Raw genomic sequence first — 21,674 nt, 5'->3', positions numbered from 1 at the left:
CATAGAGAGCATTAAGAATAGATATAGGAAGAACAAGGTATGAGAGAGACCTGAAGTAAGAGGCATGATTATAATTTAGTAATCTGTTCCAAGTTCTTGGTCACAGAAGTTGAACCCTTGTAGGAAATGTTAAGATCAGAGATGCAAACATCCTGGTGTGTGACTGAGGTGACATGGAGGTCCATCGACATTATAGGAGTTGAGGAACTAAGAGGCCAAAATGTTTGAGGGAGTATCAGCATATGTGTTGAATCACACTGGTAGAAGGGCTGTAGTTGAGATGGAGCAGAAATGCTCAGCCTGGTAATGAACTCTTGTGAAGACGGGGAGAAAGACCTGAGAGTTGGCAGGTAACTACCACAAGGTCTGTGTTGTATGATAAATTTGGGTAGACTGAACCTGAAGAAGAAACTGATGAGTAATGGCAGTATAAAGATAATCTGAATATTACAGTAGCAGTTGGAGGATGAGAAAACTTGCAACTGTTACTGCAAGAGATGGCCAGGAGATGTGTCGTGGAGGTGGGAGGGAGGAGCCAGATTTCTTTAAGTACCAGAAGACAGAAGAAGGACAAGAGGAAAAGGTTTAAAATGAAGGGAACTGGGTTAATTATGGAACCAGAATTTAAGACAGAATATTGGAAGACTAGGGTGGAACTTAGGCAGGTGGGCATGAAAGAACTCTTGGGTAACTAGAGACTGAACATTACAAAGATGTGGGAGAATAAGAGGCAACAGGTGTTCAGTATCAGTAGCGGTGAGATTTGACAGAGTGGAAGTGTATCCCAGCAACTCCTTTGAAGATGGTAGGTAAATAGAATGAATGCTCCCTGATTTGACTCCATTTTAGGTGACAGCTCGGCCTTGCCTTCCGTGTTTTTTTGGAGAGGAGGACTCACAGACTGCTTTCTATGCTAATAATTCTCAAAAGAATTCCTCTAAGTTACTTAAAAATCACACTATCCATTCTCTGACTCTCAGAAATGGCACTTAATTCCTATTTAACTGCTTGGCAGATCTCCAGTCACTACCCTGTTTGGCTGTTCTAATAGCTTTATAGGCTCGTGCGAAGAGACTGGCTATGTGTACCTATGCCCAATTTCCTTTTCAGCACTTCCTGTTCTTAGAATCTTTGGCTTCCTTCAAAGCTTATCCTAAGTGACATCTCCTACACGAGTTTTTTCCTGATCCTCTACCTCCATTGCTAGTGCCTTCCTCACTGTCCTTCAAAAAAAAATTACTTTGTATTTTTGTATATGTTTTATATTCTGAGTACATGTTTTTCTTTGAATAAAATATATCTCGAGAGCAGACATTTTCATTATTGCCTCTCTATCCCCAGGGCCTATAGCAAAAGTATTTAATAAATCTTTATTAATAAATAGAGAATAAAGACCTTTATAAACCTTGAAGGGCTATATATTGTTATTGTTATTTCTCTGCTCTATCCCTTAACTCTGGACACTTTCTCTGGCTGTCCCTCATGCCTAGAATGTTTTTCCTTGTCCAACTACTGACTTTCTTGGCTTCCTTTAAATCCCAGCCAAAATCTCATCTTCTACAGAAAGCCTTCTCCAACCCCTCACTTCCAGTGCCTTCCTTCTGTTAATTATTGTCTAATTATCTTGTATATAGCTTGCTTTATATTATATTTGTTTGCATCTTGTCTCCTCCATTCCATTGTAACCTTCTTGAGGCCAGGGAGCATCTTTTACCTCTTTGTATCCCCAGCACATGGCATAGTGCTTGGCACAAAGTAAGTGCTTAATAAATGTTTATTGATTGGTTTATGTTCCTGGTCCTGTTTCTACCCATTGAAATCAGTCAACAGGCATTTATTAAAGTGCCTACTACTCTGTCACTTATGGCACTAAGTGCCAGGCAAAAAAAAATGTAGCAGTCTCTACTCTGAAGTACATATATATATATATATATACACATAGATATATATAATATATATATGCATATGTAGAGAATAAAAGCAAAATAAATACAATGACCAGAGAGAGAAAACAGTTAGGATTAAGAAAGACTTCATGTAGAAAAAGGTGCTTCAGCACCATCTTGAAAAAAGTGAGGTATTCTGAGGAAGAATTACCTTCTAGATATAGGGAATGAGTGACAGCTAGTATAAAGAAAGGCACAGAGACACGAGATAGTTATCATATGAGCAACCATAAGAAGGTCAGTTTGGTCGGATCATAAAATATATATTTTTAATGAGGAAAGATAAGTTGGGACTAGCTTTGTGAAGGGCTTCAAAAAACAGAGGAGTTTATATATATCCCTAGAGGCAGCAGGATGCCCCTGAAGAATTTTGAGTAGAGAGTGATGTGGTCAGAAATGTGATTAAGTTAAATCACTTAGGCATATGAGTGGAAGATAGACTGGAATGAGGAGAATTGAGGCAGGGAGACCAGTTAGGAAGCTGATAAAATAGCTTAAGATAATAAGAAAGGTGAGAGGTAATGAGGCCCAGAATTTAGGTTGTGCCTATATGTGAAGAAAGGGATGGATGCAAACTGTTATAGAGGTAGAAGCAGAATGATTTGGCAATGGATTAGACTCTTGAGATGAAGGAGAGTGAGGAGTCACGGATTATAAACCTGAATGACTTGAAGAATGGTGGTGCCTTTGATAGAAATAGGAAAGTTTGGAAGTGAAATCTAAGGAAACATGAGTTCTGTTTATCATGTGTTGAGTTTGAAATTTCTCTAGGATACACAGTTTGAAATGTCCAGTAGGCAATATTATACAGAATTGATACTCAGGGAAGAGATAAAGCCTTGAAATACAAATCTGTAAGTCATCTGCATAGAGTTTATAAATCTATGGGAAGTGTTGAGGTCACCAGGAGATAGAGTGTAGAGAAGAAGGACAGAACCTTGGGGAACACCAACATTTGGGGCATGATATAGGTGATAAGCCAGCAAAGGAGGCCACGAATAAAGAGCTAGCTAGATTTCTTTCAAAACCCATACCAAATGCCACCTCCATTGAAGACTTCCATGATTCTCCTCTCCTTTCAATTCCATTCCCATTGAAAATTAATTTCAATCCACAGAATTGTAGTAGTACTCTGTACCTCTTTCACGCATTTACTTTGTTCTGTTTTCTTGTCATATTTATGTATTATGATCTTTACTTATTGAACTGTAAGCTTCTTAAGGGCCGTCACATCACATCTGTTATTTTTCCATCTCCCTCAGCAACTATATTAATGTTTTGTATGCAGGAGGCCCTTAACCAGCATTTCTTGGATTGAGTCAGATTGGCTGACTCATTGTCTCACCGTTGCTTTTCAAAGTCTCAATCTGCATTTGATCTTCAAAACTTAAAACTAGAATCATTTTTTTGTTCTCTTCTTCCTCCTACTTTTAGGATTTAAGGTAGGGGGAGGGCTGGGCAAAGTCTGACTTGATTGGGAGGTGGTTAGAGCAATAGTGAGAGGTAACTATTTACCTGTTAAAACTCATGGCCGTACTTCTTTTTCATAATTGATATATAATTAAATTAGATGAAATAGCGAAGAGAGCGCTGGGCCTTGAGGTCAGGAAGACCTGAGTTCAAATCTTGTCTTAAATTTAACTAGCTGTGTGATCCTGGCCACATCATTAACTTCATTCAGCTTCAGATTTCTAATCTATAAAATGAGAATATTAGCACCTACCTCAGTACTGTGAGAATTAAATGAGATAAAGGTCTTTGCAAACCTTAATGAACTGTATAAATGCTAGCCATTATTGTTGTTGTTATTGTTAACTTTGTCCTCAGTCTCTCATTTTTGCTTACTGTTCACTAATGATTTTATGAAAGCTAACTTTTACACAGCTCTTTGAACCCTATCAGATGCTATTATTGTCCTAACTTTCCACATCAGTTTAAAAATGCAAAACTATTTTTTACATAAATTGTATCCTGCTATTCACTTTCCTGTCTGTACTCTCACCAGTTAAATAAAAGGGACTTTTGCTTATAGACTGAATTTATATTCAAAAAGTACCATTAGTGTTAATATTATTCAAATTAACTCATATGCTCACTGACCATGTGGATGTCCTCATTGATAAGTTTTTTTCCCCACAAAAAATTGCAAAAGTGTTATAAATGTTCATTTAATATATATTAGGTGCCTACTATATAAAAATTCATGTGTAAGCTATTGAATTACTTGTTTTGTTTTTATATTATAAGCAACATTGTCAAACAAGCTCCCTGTACTTCCTTATCAGAGCTGGGCACTTGCAGTTCAACTAGTTCAACAGGAGCATCAGTTTTTGAAAGATATTGCCTATTGATCCCAGATCTATGAAGTTCCAAAATCTTAACACACCACTCCCGAGAATGGGAACCAAAGCTGGGAAGGCAGCTGCTTCTGGTTGCCAAGTGGCGTGGAACAGTGGAAGCAATAAGAGCTAACTAGAGCTTCAGGGCAGCTTTTTGGCTCCATGTCTGTTTTGTTTTCTGCTTCCTTCCTTGAATCTTCCCACATCCCCTCTTTTGGATGAGAGTTCACATCTAACTTCTCACCAGGGGTCCCAATGTTCAAACTAAGTCCTCCCTGGAAAGTAGACCTACTGTTTGTGCTTCTGGTGGGCTTGTGAAGAGGTTTCCAAGAACATCCTTTGCATTCTTAATGTATTAAAGTGCTTTATTAAAAGTTGTGAGTATAACATTATTTTGTTGGAGAATTCTAAGAATAGATTCCTAAATTCTTTGTAACACTGGTAATTGTGAGGCATGTTTTTAAAAAGATTTCAGATGAACTTTTCTGTAAGAGAACTATGCTAACTTGGTTCTTCAGTCTAACTGAAGTTTATTCAAAACAAACTTAAAACTAACTAAATTTAAACAGGTTTGTTACTTTACGTATTCAAATAACTTTTAACTTTTTCCCCCTTAACATCTTGCAACACATACAAGCTATCATACTGTCTTTGCTAGGCTAAGTACAAATATACTTCTCCAAACGGAACAATGGTGAGCTAGGATACTTAGCCCTCCTTATGAAGTGTATAAATCCAGCTCTTTTCAATTACAACCCTGGGAAGCTTTTGAAAGCTATGCAAGACCTGAATTTGACTCCACTGATAATTTAAGATTGTTACATCGTTCTGGGAAAATCTAAGTACATTGCTACGTTGTTGGGGTAACTAATACAATAATTAGTTATTAAATATAAGAGTATACACTTCTCACATGCCTAAGCACTTGCCTTAACAGTTCCATCTGAATGGGAGAGACTATTGGTTGATAGAAAATTGGTTAGAGAATGTTCAAATATGGGGATAATATAGCATATCTATTGTTTGTTATACAAAAAATTTATTTGCCTATTAATTCAAAGGATTCCAACTGTGAATCAAGTTCCAAATTAGTTTTCTATGACTAATACTTGAAAAATAAAAAATTAGTAATCTTCTCACATTGTTTCTATTTGCTGATTTTAAGGATTTCAAGATTTTCATGATTATGTCACTATAGTTTACAATATTTTATAGGTATAAAAAAAGTTACATTTTGAAGACCCACCTCCATTGAGATTATATTTCTATTTTTCTATATTCTATAGAATACATAGAAATAATTGTTTCTATTTTTTTTTTGCTGGTAAATAAGAATTATTTATTTGCCAGTAAAAACAAATTTAACTATAACATAGAGAAAATATTTGTATCTCTCCTTTTCACATTACTCTGGGAACTTTGTCATCCTGCTTTTCCTCACTTTTTAGAATTTCAGGTTGTGGGTTAAACAGAGTCAGTTGGGGACTTTCACCACCATTTTTTAAATGTTTCTGTGGGGAAATGTAATACATTATGTAGGAGGAACAGAATATTGTTGCAACAAAGCACGAGAAAGAAAACAGATTTGGTAAATGCCAATCTCCCTGGCTGTCCACCTAGGCACAAGAATGGAAAATGGTCACAATCAGAATCTCATTTTTGTAACCAATTCCATAGCTACTGCTTACCTGCCATTTGGTAAAAAGAGAACGCTCTGATTTAGAGGAAAGGGTAGAGAGGAGAAAGAGGAGAATACATAGATATAATCTCTATATCTGAGAGTCATTCATGACACAAAAGAAGGATCTGGATGTACTTCACTGTGTTTGCTGTATCACTCTGTTGGCTTATTAGTTCATTTACTGGAAACCTGAGAAAACCTATGCGTGGTACCCCAGTGTAATAATAATATCTAAAATTTACATAGCACTTAACAGTTTTGCAAAGCTGTGTACATATTTCATTTTATCCTCATTACAGTTCTGAGATAGGTGCTATTGTTACATTGTTATTCCCTTTTTTTCTAATAAGGAAACAGACTCATTGACTTAACCAGTATTACACAGTTAGTAAATGTGAAGAGTCTTTGAGACTCCAAGTCTAGCGTTCTATCCACTAAACACTTAGATGCCTACTAATGATTAACTGCTAATTTGCAGGTAGAATGAGCATGTCCATAGAATTTCATTTATCATATTGCTTAAGGTGAAGAGAGAGAACACTCTGCAAGAAAGTCTCTGGGCTACTTATATTAGAAAGCTATATATCTGAATTAGGATCATACAGGGCCTTGAAGGGATTTCAGAAGGCATCTAATCTAACTTCATTTTACAGATTAGGAAACTGAGAGCCAGAATGATTAAATGACTTGCCCAAAGTCATTTAAATATTAGGTGTTGGAAGTAGGATTTGAATTCAGATCCTTTGATCCCCAAACTATATCATTATGGTGCCTGATGACATCAGGTGAGGGCTCTGGGTCATAGGAAGGGTTCAAGCACTGCCAGGGGCCTATAGCAACCTCTCTTCTGCAGATGGCTCCCTAGGGGTTGATCTTAAAAGGAGTAAAAAAAATGCTATTTTCATGATGATTTCTTTGTAGTAATTTGACCAGATGTTGCTTTCATGAATCCAAGAAGCCACATTTTATCAGGAATAAGGGAAAAAATTATTTTAATGGAAAGAACATTAGATGGAGTCAGAATCAGAGTTGAAAGGAACTTCAAAATATATCTAGTTGTCCAATCCATACCTTTATAACATATCTGACAAATCATCATACAATACTTTGGTTTTTGTTTGTTTGTTTAGACCTCTGATGATAGTAAATCAACTAGCTCCTTAGGCAGTCCATTTCACTCTACCAGTGAAACTTACCTTTACATCAGCTAAATTGCCTGCTGTTGCAGCTTTGACCCAGTGGCCTTTTGCCTTCTGAAGCCAATTAGAACAATTCTCATCCCACTTACACTTGAAAGCCTTTCAGATCCTTGAAGACAATTCTTCTCTTGTCCAGGCTGAACATCCCCATTTCAGCCAATCATTTCTCAGCTGATATGACCTCAGGAATATTCACCACCCTGGTTGGTCTCCTGATTCTAGCTTATCATTATACTTCACTTGAATCAAAGCTCTGCTACTTACTTACTATCTTTAGTACCTTAGACAAAACATTTAAACTCTCTGGGTCTCAATTTCCTCAACTATGAAGTGTGGAAATTGAACTTAGACTCATTCCAAGGACTAGGGTTAGATGCTTCCTTTACCCACAAACTTCTTGGCCGTCATCTGTGCAATCAGCTCCATTACTGCATTCTGTCAGTCACCATGTGCTGTCTGCTATTAGCAATGAAGAGAATGCCTTTTAACCTTTCATCATCAGAGATGCAGTGAGGACAGCCACTACTGGGGATCAAGAAGGCATTCACCACCACTAAAGTTTTGGCTCCAACTCCCTCTGGGAATTTTTGGAGAATTAGTGTGAAATCAAGTGACTAAAATTACCTGCGAACAAAAACCTCCATCACACAGCCCTCCAGTCTGTTATTGTCAGCGTTACCCTTCCTGATACCAGTGTCTCAGGAATGGTAATAGGCACGGGAGGACAGAAATCAAGTCAACAAGCATTTATTAAGCACTTATATACCAAGCACTATGTTAACTATTGGGAACATAAATACAAGTAGAAAGACAGTCCTTGAACCAGGGCTAGGTATAGATGATCCAGAAGTCCTGAGTAAAGCCTGGGACACAGTTAACCTGGTCACCCTCCGTAAATGGGAGTTCTAGGAAGAATTGTCAGACTGTAAGGATAGGCTTAGGAGTACAGGGTACAACCCTGGAATGTGATGCTATTATTATCCTCATTTTGCGGTTGAGGAAACTGAGGAAAACAGGGTAGGCAACTTTGTCCAGTGTCACACAGTTATTGTTTGAGGCTAGATTTGAACTTAGGTCTTGCTGAATCCAGGCCCAGCACTCTGTCCACTCAACCACCTCGCTGCTTTTCACCTCATCATCTGTGGCATGTTAAAGCATTTCTGAAGAGATAGCTCAGAGGTCTAGAATCCATTACAAAGAGGAGATTCTGATTGTGACCATTTTCCATTCTTGCCGCCAGGTGGACAGACAGGGAGATTGGCATGTACCAAATCTGTTTCTTTCTCGTGCTTTGTTGAAACAATATTCTGCTCTTCCTATGTACTATATTACATTTCCCCACAGAAACATTTTTAAAATGGTGGTGAAAATCCCCAACTGACCCACAGCCTGAAATTCTAAAAAGTAAGGAAAAGCAGGATAACAAAGCTCCCAGAGTGATGTGAAAAGGAGAGATACAAGTACATTTGTCTATATTTTGGTTACATTTGTTTTTACTGGCATATAAATAATTCTGGAATTAGGAAACAGTCCATCTACTCTGCCATTTGTCTTTAATCCAATATTCTCTGTTGTAATTACTGACACAAGGGAAAGGGAATGCTTCAGTCAGGACACTTCAGGTATAGAGCAAACAGTTTGACTTGAGGGCAGCCTCCCTTTTTCCTCAGTGACTTTTCTCAGTAATAATAATATCCCAGTCTCTTCTTTGCTGCTTCTGCAGCTATAAAGAGTCAGAATTGGGGGAACTTCTTAAGACCTCTCAACCAGGGAGATACAATTGTAGGATACGCTTTACCTGGATGTATGATGAGCAAACAACCCCCAGGGAGGCATAAGAACTTATACAATAGAATCAGAATCCAAGACTGCCCCAAACACTTGTCAACTGCATACTGATTTAGAGACCATTCTCCCAACACTATGTGGATTAATCTGGCCTAGTCTGCCTCCACAGATTGAAGGATCCTCCACTACTACCCAGCTAGTAGTATCTTTTACCAGATTTCAAACTTCAGTTTCCATAGTTCTTTATTAAATGCCTGCTCTGAGCAGAGTACTGTAGCAGGCATTGGGAGAAAAAGCTGAGATTAGAAATGGTTCTCCAGCCTTAAGGGAGTTTATAGTAACAGGATTAGATACATCATATAGATAACTATATAACTATACGTAGCATAACATGATAAGTTTGTTAGAAAGGAGCAAAATAGAATGCTGTGTCAGGTCTGAGGTCAGAAAGAAATTACTGACAGGGAATTAGAACAGAATTCATGAAGTAGCTTTACATGATAAATGTAAATTTAAAGGTAAATAGGTGAAGGAGCTACATTCAGGGTCCAATAAACAAGGGAATGCAGATGGAAAGAGAATGTGGAGCCAATAGAGACAGAAATAGCAATTGCAGTGGTTAAAAGTAGAACCAGTAAATAATGTTGCTGAAACCTGAAAAGGAGAGATTGTTGTGTTCATCCTTCGTTGCCGAAGAAGACCATGCCATCAGAGAAATGGTGACATGACTTGCACTTGACTTTTAGGGAGGGAGGTCTGTGCAAGGTCACCAGCCTCACTTCTCCTCCAGAGCTATCTGGATCCAGTGACCAGATTTTCATCAAGATGATTGGAGATGACCCAGGATGCACTGGGAGACCTTGGGCGCTTTACGCCAAGGTCTGTGCAGGTACTCACTTAGGGTGAGGTAACGCCCGTATCATTGAATAGGCCTGTTTAAGAAGGGGATGGACCCTTTAATGAGGCAAAGAAAAGAAAGACCCCGACTGGGAGGGAAATAGCAACAGTTACTCTTGATAATCACTCTGAAACCCAGAGGGTCTAGAAAAGAGTCTTTAGGCAGGGGGCAGGGGCCCCATGGTGTTTGAGCTTCACAGTGCAGCAGGCTCAAGGTTCAGGAAAGGGAAGGGGAGGGGAGGGAAGGAGAAGGGAGGGGAGGAGAGAGAGACTAGCCAGCAAAAGCCAGGTCAACCTGGCATCTTTTGGCCATCCAAATTTACGTTCCTTTGGAGAGAAGGAAGGGGAGGGTGAGACAGACAGGAGAGGAGGAGCTGAGTCTACTCATAGGGTTGTGTTTTTATAGGAGAGAATATCTAACGAAGGAATTGTTGAAATTGTCAGACACTACATTAGTATAGGAATTAGGAAAACACTTGGATTTGATGACTTGAAAGAAGGTAGGCACGACTTGATAATTTGCTTCGAAAATAGTTTGGGGAGAGAAGTGTGGATAAATTAAGTGGAGATAAATGACAGAGCATGATTATTGAAGCAGAGTTCTGAAGAGTTTAAGAGTAAAGTGGAGCTAGAGGATAGGATAGGTATCGTTTTATACATTTCTTTTCCCATCACCTATGATACTGTCTTGTATATAGGAGACATTGAAATGAATGATAGTACTGTGCTATATATAAATGCTATGAGTAGTTACTGCCCCACTCTGGATTTTTGCGTACTTTCAAATTTTTCGGTACTCACTACTCCCTAAACTATCCTAGGCTTTGTCTTAATATCTCTAGATGTGAAGTGGCTAACAGAGTAAGGTTATTTCATCCTGTATCTACAGGTTCACTCCAGCCCCTGGTGATCTGCCTCTAATTTGAGGAAATAGGAGAAGCTCTAGATTAATAACTTTTCAAGTAAAAAATGACCATGCTATTAGTCCTACCCTTCCCACTCATCCTGAATTCAGGTAACAGCATTCTTTTTTTTTTTTTTAAATTTATTTTTAACACAGTTTATAACAGACAAAGCAATTCCAACTTTTGGACAGGTGATACTTCTTTTTGAAGCATTTACAATATGGATCACAAAATAAATTTTTTTTTAAAACATTAACCAACTGAGACAAATAATATTTACGTTGCTAACTTCATAAGCTTTTGACGTAATTGTCTCCACAGTATTACTAAGAATTAAAGGACCCTAACTTATTGTTGTTGGTCTAAAGTCCTGTGCCTAATAGCTTAATTTTAGACAGCCTCAGATGTTCCCCTACCCATAATCTATAATTGAGTAGATCTGGTATTAAGCTTAAAAACCTTTTGACTATAGGAATTTGCCACCAATAAAATAGTAAGGACCTTGCAAGGGTACAATATCACCCCAACTTCATGTCAGTTCCAGGCAGGATTAGATTATCCACTTGGATTCAGTCAGGCTTAAAGTCTGCCAGGTGTCAGTGGGGAAATTGAGTCAGGGGAATCCCACCTCAGCCCATTCTGAACAGCCAGACTCCCACCCTTCCCTTGAGATCACCTTATGCAGCTCATACCAGCATCTCATCAGCTTCCTGGCATCATGGATTGGAGGCTCAGATCGCCATTCTTGCTACCCATACCTGGAGTTAGACTCAGAAGAACAGTCACTTAATAGTCCCATAGCATCTAAAAATGGCAAGTTCCAATAACCAGGTTTCAAATATGATTATAGTTTCACTTTGGCTACGGAATATCTTTTGAGGCAGGTCTTAAGTGGCTTACATGCCTTTCTATACATGTTCTAGTTCTGATTAAATGGCAATCATAAAATCAAATTTACCATTAAAACCTTGACTTTTCCATCAATGCCAAATTTTACCCGAGGTTACCTTCGTGTAGGAAATTTAGACTGAAATTCTTTTCTCCAAACTAAAGATGTCATTGATTTATTCTCAGTAATTAATTCAGTCTATTGTTTTAATACTAATTGCTTTCACCTCACTTCATAACATGTCCAATTTTTCTCCCCATCACTCCCCTCCCCCTGCTTCCTAATACCTTGCATTCTGATTACTCCTTCCCTCAATGTACCCTCCCCTCCATCACACCCCACCCCTGTCCTATCCCTATCTTCTCTCTTTTCTTGCAGGGCAAGATAAATTTACATACCCCTATCCCTGTAGTTCCTATTTCCTGATTATATGCAATAAAAATTCTCAACATTCATTTCTAATACTTTGAATTACAACTTCTCTCCCTCCTCTCCTCCCTTTCCAGCCCTACTGAAAAGGGAAGCAATTCAATACGGACTAAAATATGTTTTGCGAAAGACTTCCGTAGTAATCATGTTGTATAATATTAATTATAGTGCCCTCTGACCTACCCTATCCCCACTTATTTTACCCCCCTACAATTGACCTTGTCCCTCCTCGAAAGTGTTTATTTCTGGTGATTCCCTTCTCCCATTTGCCCTCCCTTCTAACATTCCCCTCGCCTCCACTTGTTGCCTCCTCTCCTACTTTTCTGTGGTGTATATAAATTTTCCTATCAAATTTAGTGAACATGTTATTCCCTCCTTCAGCCACATGTGGGGAGAGTAGCTTTATTTTTCCCCCCTTCTCCCCTTCTCCCTTATCTCCTCCATTGAATAAGATTTTTCTTATCTCTTTTATGAGTTATAGCCTGCCCCATTCCATTACTCCCTTTCTCTTCACGGAATTTTCCTCCTTCACCCCTTAATTTTTATTTTATTTTATTTTAGTGTGTGTGTGTGTGTGTGTGTGTGTGTGTGTGTATCATCTCTTCTGATATAACACACCCTGTACTCTCCATCTATGTGTATGTGTGTGTGTATGTACAATCTCTCCAACTACCCAAATACTGAGAAAAGATTCAAGAGTTAAAAATATTTTCTTTCCATGTAATAATGTAAACAGTTCAGCTTTAGAGAGTCTTTTATGATTTTTCTTTTCTGTTTACCTTTTCATGCTTCTCTTGATTCTTGTCTTGGGAAGTCAAATTTTTAAATGCAGATCTGGTCTTTTCCTCAACATGAAATCTTGAAATTCCACTATATCACTGAATGACCATTTTTTCCTAGAAGTATTATATTCAAATTTTCTGGGTAGGTGATTCTTGGCTTCAATCCCAGTTCCTTTGACTTCTGAAATATCTCACTCCAAGCTCTTCAATCCCTTAATGTTGAAGCTGCCAGATCCTGTGTTATACCAATAGTATTTCCACAGTACTCAAATTGTTTCTTTCTAGCTGCTTGCAGTATTTTGTCCTTGATCTGGGAACTCTGAAATCTGGCCACAATATTCCTAGGAGTTTCTCTGTTCAGGTTTCTTTCAGGAGGTGATCGATGAATTCTTTCAATATCTATTTTGCCCTCTGATTCTAGAATATCAGGGCAGTTTTCCTTGATAATTTCATGGAAGATAATGTCTAGGTTCTTTTTTTTGATCATGGCTTTGAGGTAGTCCAATAATTTTTACATTATTTCTCCTGGATCTATTTTTCAGGTCAATTGTTTTTCCAATGAGTTGTTTTACCTTATCTTCTATTTTTTTAAATTTTTGGTTTTGTTTACTAACTTCTTGGTTTAACTCATAGTCATTTGTTTCCCTAAACTCAAGTCTCTCTTTCAACGAATTGTTTTGTTCAGTGAGCTTTTGAACCTTCTCCTCCATTTGGCTAATTCTGCTTTTTAAAACCTCCTCCTCCTTGTTGGCTTTTTGGACCTCTTTTTCCAATTGAGTTAGCCTCTTTTTAAAGCTGTTATTTTCCTCAGCATTTTTTTGGTTCTCCTTTAGTAAGCTGCTAACTTGTTTTTTGAGGTCTTCTATTGCCTGAGCCCATTTTAAGTGCCCTTTGGGGCAGAGGCTTTGACTTCCTCTGACAGTATACCTTGTTCTTCCTCACCCGAAAGGATGGGGGTAGACCCCTGTTCCCCAAGAAAGTAACCTTCTATGGTCTTATTTTTTTTCCCTCTTTTGGGCATTTTCTCAGCCAGTTACTTGACTTCTGAGTTTCCTCTCCACAACCATCTCACCTCCAGTTCCACCCAGCCAGCGCTTGGGGGCTGATTCAAATGCGCTGCTCCCAAGCTTTAGGGGTTTCAAGCAAGAGCAGGGCTGCTGTTCAGTGTGAGATTAAGTTCAGCTGCTCAGGTTGGGGTAGGGCCACCACACCAGGTTCAGTTCCCTCAGCGGGTTTACGAGGAGACCTTCAACAATGGGCCACTGCCTGCTTTGGGAGCCAGGTCCGACACTGCTCCCTCTGCTGCTGTCTCCTGAGGGGGCTTGAGTTATGGGGCACCCTGCAGCCAAAAAGACCCTCTCACTGACCTTTGGCGCCTGTGGGTTGAGGGACCTGCGCTGCCACTGGAGATTCTGTCCCTGAAGCCTGCTGAAATCTGCCCCTTTTGGTGCCATGTGGCCAAGGCAGGGCTGGGCTCTGCTCCAGTGTGCACCAGACCTTTGCCGTCAGTTTTTCAGGTCTCTCTGGAACAGAAATCTTCTCCATTACATTGTTCTGTGGATTCTGCTGCTCTAGAATTTGTTGAGAATCGTTCTTTACAGGTATTTTATGGGATGTGGGGTAAGAGCTAAGTGTATGTGTATCTTTCTACTCTGCCCTCTTGGCTCCTCCCTGGTAACAGCATTCTTGCAATAAAATAAGAGCATAATAGATGTGGAACTGCATGTTGTGCCTCTAAAAGTACGGGCCAATGGAAGAAGAGGTAAAGCTGCTCACTGTTAAAGGAAGAAGGACTATGTTGGTAGGACTGAACTGGTTGAAAAGAAACTTATACCAGCAGGAACATCAAACTTCCCTAGCCACCCAAAGGTCAACAGGATGTTTTTTTCTTAATCAGACCTTTGGATTCCTAGGTGATTGCTTTCTCCTTCAGTTTCTTGAGCGTTGCTGTTTTCTATATGAGTAAGCCTGTGAAGCAGAATAAAGAAGTGGTGAATTTTCATTTTTCATGTTGACATCGTATACCTATAATAAATTCATTACTCCATGTTCTTGTTATTTTAAAATGTATTTACTTAATCTTTCTTGCCATATAAGATCAAAATTTAAAATTCAGATTTCAAAAATAATTTAAGTGCTCACATTCAGTTTTATATGAAGGGAGAGATTTTTCAGTATGCCAATTATAATTAAAAAACATCAGCAGTATGGCATTAGTTTAATGAGCAACATTATATAGTACCATGCACAGTGTCATACATACAAACACGTATGTATAACTAAATATTTGGTGAATTAACTGGTATAATGTGTAGTCCACTAGACATGGAATCAGGAAGATATGGATTTGAATCCTTTCTTAGACCCTCACTATCTATAAAACTGTTCTAGATGTAATCTGTTTAAAATATGTGTCTGCAGTCCTGGTCTGCCTCAGAATCCCCTTAACTCAGACTAACCCCTATGATACAATCAATCTATATTACTCAAAGGTTAAATGAGATAAGTTATAGCAAGCAATTTGCAAACATTAAATTACATTGTTAATGTAATTTATAATTATTTTTAATGAATGAAATGAGGTATTTTTTTTTTTGTGGCAAGTGGGGTTGTGACTTACCCAGAGTCACACAGCAAGTAAGTTATCTGAGGTGGGATTTGAACTTAGGTCCTCCTGACTCAAGGGCTGGGGCACCATCCACTTCACCACCTAACTACGCCAAATTATTTTTTCTTTTCAAGCTATATGCCATGACTAGATATATAACTTTAGGCAAGCTTGGGAGTCACCTCTAAGATTCCTTACATATCTAAAATTCTACAATTACGTTCCCATAGAGCATCTTTAACCTTTGACAAACACCAGGTACTTGACTAACACTGTGTAATTCTTCATTTCTGAGACACTTCTTTTAGCTTTTCTTTTTTGTCTTATAAATGTTTCCTTCCTTTTCATGATATTTTCCACTTTGAAAATTGCAACTGTTTGATAATCTTTTAATGATACCAATTCCAGTTTTTTGTAGTCCTTTTAAAGTTTACAAAACTCTTATTCTCTAGCTCTACCCATTCTTAATTTTTCTGCCCTTATGTCATTTTTAGCAGATTTGCAGATGACACAGAACTAGGAGGGATAGATAACAACTGAATGAAGAACAGAGTTGGGATTCAAAAATATCTGAATAGGATGGATGGAATGTAATAAATAACAGTTTAATAAGAGGAAAATGTAAAGTTTTATATTTGGGGTTCAAAAAGTTGACTTCATAAATATAAAATTGGGTGAGTTCATCTGGATTTAGCAGTTCATCTGAAAAAATAATCTGAAAGTTTAGTAGACTTCCAGTTTAATAGAAGGCAACAGATAGAAGCTTGAAGTATTGGATTGTTGTTGGTTGTTATAATGTTTGTCCTTTGTTCTCAAAGAGGTGCATGGCATCAAGATGATGACTTGACTCGCAGGTGACTTTGATTTGAGTGAGGGAGGACGGTGCAAGGTCACCAACCTCACTTTCTTCTCCTGAGCCATCTGGATCCAGTGGCCTGATATTCATTAGGAAGACTAGAGATGGCCCAAGATGCAAAGTGAGACCCTGGCTCTTTCAGGCTAAGGTCTTATCACATTCTCACTTTGAATGAGATACACCCATTCATTGAATAGTAGTTACTCAAAGGATGGCCCCTTTAATAAAAATAAATAAATAAATAAATCTGGGAGGGGAAGACCTTCCAGGTTCCCAGGTAAAAGAGAAAAGAGTTACTATTTAGTAATTACAATCACTCTGTGCTAACTGGGTGAGGACTTATTCCCCTGTCGATGAGCTCCGGGATGACTTGGGTTTAAGGCTTAATCTTTGAGCAAGAAATGTAGCCAGTAAACCCAGAGGAAAAAAGGCAGCTTTTGACCATGGAGTGTACCTTCCCCTGGGTAGAGCACCAAAAGAGAGGAGAGGAGGAGGAGGGGGAAGAGGTGTTAGATACATCAACAGGAACATAGTACATTACAGAAGAAACTTTTATTTTAAGAAGGAGGAAAACCACAGCAGAGTAATCATTGAATAAGCAACTCTGGCTACTCAGTCTTGAAAATAAAGGGTCCTTTAACAGTGCCCCTTTCCAAAATTTGTTCTTGGTCCTCTGCTGGAGGAAGGGGATAAAGGCTCACTCTCTTTTTCTCTCCATATTTTTTCAGTCATACTTCATGCCTGGAGACACCCAGTCTTACTAGCAAAAAAAGAATTTTCTTAGGGTTCTTCAGTCTTATTATGTGAGCAAAAACTCCAGAGTCCTTTTCCTCTCTCCTTAGATATTATTATTCTCTGACTCTCTTTCTTTCTCTTTTTCTCCACTCTCTACCAGTTACCAGCTGTATTGTCATTTATTTTACTTCCTCATGCAAAAGGGAGAGGAAAGAAGATGGGGAAGAGATTTCAACACTTTTCTAGAGTTCTTGAAGGCCCATCTTAACACTTTAAAAACACTTCTGTGTGGCTTTTATTATACGTTTAACACATATATGTATGTATGTGTGTGTGTATGTATCTTTTTAGATATAGATATGGGGCAGCTAGGTGGCCCAGTGGATAGAGTGCTGCTAGACCTAGAGTTGGGAAGACCTGAATTCAGATGTGGCTCTTATTAGCTGTGTGACTCTGGGTAAATCACTTAGCCCTGTTTGCGTCAGTTCCTCATCTGTAAAATGAAATGAAGAAAATGGCAAACCATTTACTCCAGTATCTTTCCAACAAATAAAACAAAACAACAAACCAAAATGGGGTCACAGAGAGTCAAACATGACTGAAATGACTCAATAACGAAATACATAGATGCACACACAATTCTACCCTCTCTATTTTAGCTGTCTTCTAACAATCCACAAACATCCCTATCAGAAAGGATTTTTAAAAATTATTTCTTTTTAAAAAGTACTTTCCCAGAAAGATTGGAGGTAGGGAGACCAACCAGGAATTTTAGCAGTGATCCAGTTCTAGATGATGAGAGTGGGCAGCCAAGGTGGTTCGGTGGATAAAGTGCTGGGCCTGAAGTTGGGAAGGTTTATCTTCCTGAGTTCAGATCTGGTCTCAGATACTTATTAACTGTGTGACCCTGGGCCAGTCACTTAACCCTGTTTGCCTCAGTTTCCTCATCTGTAAAATGAGCTGGAGAAGAAAATGTCAAACCACTCCAGTATTTTTGCCTAGAAAACCCCAACAGGGTCACAGAGAGTTAGACATAACTGAAACAACTGAACAAGTATGATGAGAAGAGTAGCAGTTTGGAAATAGTGGTTAGAAAAATGTTTTTAAGGAAGCTATGACAGGACTTGTTGATAATTTGGACATGTGGGGATAAAAAAGAGGGAGGAGTCAAAGATAAATCCGTGATTTTATTATAACGTACCTCTGGCAGCAATGGGATCGTATAGAAAGGAAATGGTTGGGAATAGGGAATGGTTCAATTTTGAAGCTATTGAGTTTGAGGTGATAGAATAGTACATTCAGATGGTTTGAAGATGTTGGAGGTGCTTTTGATGTTAACATTCTCTTAGGTTTGATGTTGGGACAAAATGAGGTACTCACAAGTCATTGAACATAACAAAAGGAGGTTTATTTTGTATAATATAGGAAGATATGTACCAAAGATACAGGGGCACTTAGCTTCTCTGGCCATGGACCCTCTCATCTTATGGAAACTCATCTAATTTTGAGGATAGGTTATGGTGAGAGGTATGATGACTTATGGTGTTCATATACCAATTCCAAGTAGCGTAGACTCCTGTAGCTTGGACTTTTATGCCTTTGGTGGCTAAGAAGCTGCTCAGAGAACAATGGTTCACTCAGGTCCCGAGGGGAAGTTTTGTCTCTTTTTAGAGAACACTACTTCTTTGAAAGTGGGAAAGAGCCTACCCCAAGTTGAAGGGGAAAAGAGGAGAGGAACTGTATCAGGAAAAGTCTAGAAAATAATAATCTTCTTACTGGAAATAAGGGCTAAAGATATAGATTTAAGACCTATTTACATCAAGCTTATAGTTGACACTATTTTATTCTTTGTGTGTTTGAAAATATTTGTCATATTTATCTTTTGATTTCAGGAGGTTCTGTGAACTTGGAAGAAAGGACATTAAGTGTTTATCAATTATACAGTTCAAATTCTCGTTTTATCATAATATTTCAAGACTTGCAAAGTACTTTCTTCAGAGTAAGACTGAGATGACTAGTACAAGTATCATATTCATTTTTCAGATGAGAAAACTGAGAGATATAGGATTAAATGACTTGCCAGTAACTTGTTAGTGCCTAAGGCAGAATTTGTCCTGTATCTCTAGACTCTAAAACTAATGTTCCCTGTACAATTACAGTTCCTTATCTAAAAAGTATTTCCTAAAGGGACAGAGAAATGAAATAATAGTAGCTTATGCTTAAATAACGCTTTACATATTTCAAAGTGGAAACATATTTGGAACTGTTCTCTCTCAAACTAGATTGGCAATGGCAGACTGGGCCCCCAAGGGTTCTAGGAGAATCTAAGAGGCCAGAGGCGCGCCCCCATCCCCCACCCCCACAGTGTGCTTCTCCCATTGACTATTAGTCCTATTTAATTAGCTTTTAGAAACAGGGTATTTATTAAAGTAGTAGAGTAACAACAGTTGGTATAAAAATACCCACCTAAAAGTTAGTGTCACACTCTCCTTTCAGTACATATGAAGTCAAGGAAAATGTGGGCTCAAGCTTAGAGTAAATGTGATAGAGGGAATAATTCGAAGCATCTACAAGTCCTCTTGTTAAAGCCCTTGGGATAATCTCCTTTGGTATGATATAGCATTTTGCTAGTTCCCTTATAGAGTCCTGAAGCTGTCTTCCCTTGGTTTAGTTTCCTTAGTTTGTCCTTGACCCCCTGTGCAAACATTGCTGCCAGTCCTATACTTGGAACAGTGCTGAAAGACTGGAAGTCAAATCTTCTGACTCTCTCCAGTTTCCAAGGGCACCTCTAGTCCAGGTATGAGGGAAGAGACAGAGCATCTGCTCCTCCTTCAAGTAATTCACTTGTCAGGAACTGTTCTTTTCTCCATACTGACACTCAAACGTCTAGGTTCAGAACTGGTTGGATTGTTTTGTTTTGCTTTGTTTTTTGGTAGACTCACAGGACTTCAGCAAGTAATCCCCTCAACTAATATCAGTGCATTTCCTATTCTACCTATTTGAATCATCTTCAGTCAATTCTGTGAAGCTGTATGGCCTTGTTTACAGTTATTTCCTACCTCTGATTGATTCAGTTGAGCTGTTTGTTCTACATTAGTGGGGTAGACTCAGCCCTCACCCATATTAAAGTACTTCAGTACTTTTATTTTCATCTTCACAACTTAGAATGGGGTGACCAGAATAGTGAAGGAACTGAACACCATGACTACAGCTGATAATTCATTTGTTTCCAGCAACATTAACATAGTAGAATTTTATTTTTCATTCATTTATAATTGCTTAAGCACTCACAGAATGCTTACCATGTGTTTTGGGTTCTGAGGGATAAAATAAAATTTCTGATCTGAAGGAGCTTGAAGGTGAGAGATCAGGAGCAACATGTACACAGATAAATAAACACAAAATATACGCAAAGTAATCCAGAAATGAGAAGGATGATACATGGAGAGAGTATTACAGGCCCTATCAAAGGGAGCATATGTTGTTATTGTGGTGGTGGTTCCTCTTTTGCTTTCTGAAAAGGACCTTGACTTGTTCATGAATTGTATTTAAATGAGACAGAGTTATCAGCCTCACTCTCTTTTCCAGGGTCATCTAAGTCCAGAGGCAAGAAAACAGTCAAGGTGACTGGTGATGACCCGGGATGCAGTGGATGACCTTGGCATCTTTGATGTCTAACCAAGCTCTGAGGGCTCCAGCATCCTTGTTTCAGCTAGCTTCGTGGCCATGGAACAAATTGTTCTCATCTACCCATTCCACTGGGGAAAGTCTTTGTATGCTTGGGGTGGACACATGAGCTGACCCTTGAAGGAAGCTAGAGTTTGTAAGAGGTAGGAGAGAAAAGGAAACATATTTCAATTCCAGGCATGAAGAGGAGGGTGGAGGAATAATGTGTCAAAGTATGGGAGATGAAATGCTGAATACAAGAAACAGCAGGATATATGATAATGAAGGATATATGATAAAAGAATTTGGACACCTACTTAAAGTTTTTATTAATGTAAATCTGGGACTTGAGTATCACCAAAGTTTCTGAGCTGTAATTAGGAAAATATGGTATTCACTGATGTCAGTTTTATCACCAGCATTTAGCACTGTTCCTAACACATAATAAGTACACAATCAATACTTTTTCATTCTGTAACAGCTAAGTAATAAAATGGATAGAACTTTGGACTTAGAGTGAAGAAGACTTGAGTTCAAATTCTGCCTCAGAAACTTGCTAGCTCTGTAACACTGGGCAAATCATTTAGCCTTTCAGCCTCAGTTTCCTCGTCTTTAATTTGGAGATAATCATAACCCCTATTCCACAAGGTAGATATGGGAATTATGTGAGGTAATATGCATGAAGTGCAATCATTAGAGCACCAGATAAATGCTTTCTATTAATATTTATTCACCTTTAGAAGTAAAGCTGAATCTAAATGAATATTTTGTTCACAATATGCCATTTTTCTGGGTTCTTCAGTAGGTTTTGGGTTACTTATACAATTATTGGAAAAACAAGCTAGTTTTCATTCTGTGTAACCACTAGGTGGTGCTACAGTGCAATTATTGTTTATTGTTATTTACATATGAAATCTTTCTCAAACCTTTTTATTTCCTGGCCTCTTCTGTGGG

At 38.4% G+C, this 21,674-nt stretch overlaps 1 protein-coding gene across 5 annotated transcripts in view; it reads left to right on the top strand.

Moving 5' to 3' along the window:
• The window catches only part of TTPA (alpha tocopherol transfer protein), a 118,285-nt gene that overhangs the window by 11,332 nt on the left and 85,279 nt on the right, over positions 1-21,674 (top strand). The window contains exon 2 of one of the 5 annotated variants that reach the window (XM_072604680.1): positions 20,643-20,884. The exons of 2 other annotated variants lie outside the window; for them this stretch is intronic. The gene's annotated coding sequence lies outside the window, so the exon portion shown is untranslated. Of the gene's footprint in view, positions 1-10,111; positions 20,885-21,674 lie in introns of those variants that run through there. 2 more of the 5 variants (XM_072604683.1, XM_072604679.1) reach the window with 2 other exon arrangements.

This window comes from Notamacropus eugenii, chromosome 4 (genome assembly GCF_028372415.1).
Source record: "Notamacropus eugenii isolate mMacEug1 chromosome 4, mMacEug1.pri_v2, whole genome shotgun sequence".
NCBI classification, from domain to species: domain Eukaryota; kingdom Metazoa; phylum Chordata; class Mammalia; order Diprotodontia; family Macropodidae; genus Notamacropus; species Notamacropus eugenii.
The sequence above is the reverse complement of the archived record's forward strand: the minus strand, read 5'-3'. Positions and strand labels throughout refer to the sequence as shown.